The sequence below is a fragment of the Acyrthosiphon pisum genome, chromosome A1, assembly GCF_005508785.2.
Source record: "Acyrthosiphon pisum isolate AL4f chromosome A1, pea_aphid_22Mar2018_4r6ur, whole genome shotgun sequence".
Taxonomy (NCBI): domain Eukaryota; kingdom Metazoa; phylum Arthropoda; class Insecta; order Hemiptera; family Aphididae; genus Acyrthosiphon; species Acyrthosiphon pisum.
In genome coordinates this window covers 133,420,529-133,421,221 of record NC_042494.1, presented here as the reverse complement: position 1 = coordinate 133,421,221, position 693 = coordinate 133,420,529, and the positions used below count along the sequence as shown (strand labels likewise).

The window sequence follows — 693 nt, the reverse complement described above, 5'->3', positions numbered from 1 at the left end:
AAAGTAAGCCTGGTGAACACTGTTTTATATACCGCGTGCGCGATCGATTGAGCCGATGCGGATTACATCGGGTGTAATGATATGCAATAATATAAACGTGCGTGTATTATTGTACATAGTGTGCAGGACCCCAGTCGGATTAATGGTTATATTATATTTCATACGGAGCGTTAGTATGCACGCCTCCAAAATCGCTGTCCCTTCATAACGACTGACTGGCTGTTTGTGGTGTTTGTGATGAATTTGGGGATTAAGCGCCCCAGTTTATAATTTTTTTCGTTACGTTCCGGCGTTTGTACTATCACCATTGCGTCCGATTCTCCACTACCTCGTAAAACGCGTTTTTTTTTGCATTTCAATAATTATTACAAAAAAAAAAAACACGATAACACGGCGTTATGGATTGGCTATCTAGCTACACCAATGGCCATGTTCCGGTCTCTCATTAAGGAGACGTTACACGGCCATTTGTTGTCTTTGTCTTACAAACGGCTACGTTAGTTTAAAAATTAGAGTGAATCGACTTATTATGAAACTTGATGGTAAGTACATTATCAGTGCTTGTATGTGGGTTTTTTTACGATAGGTAGTTAAATTTTTTTAGCGAGTTATGCGTATATAATTTAGCGTAAATTAAAAATGCGCATAACTCACTTAATAATAACTAAACTATCATAAAAAACATAGATAATG

At 37.4% G+C, this 693-nt stretch overlaps 1 protein-coding gene across 1 annotated transcript in view; it reads left to right on the top strand.

Annotated features, from left to right (window-relative positions):
• Positions 1–693, top strand: part of LOC100573973 (PR domain zinc finger protein 10) — a 50,455-nt gene that overhangs the window by 45,526 nt on the left and 4,236 nt on the right. The window lies entirely within an intron of this gene.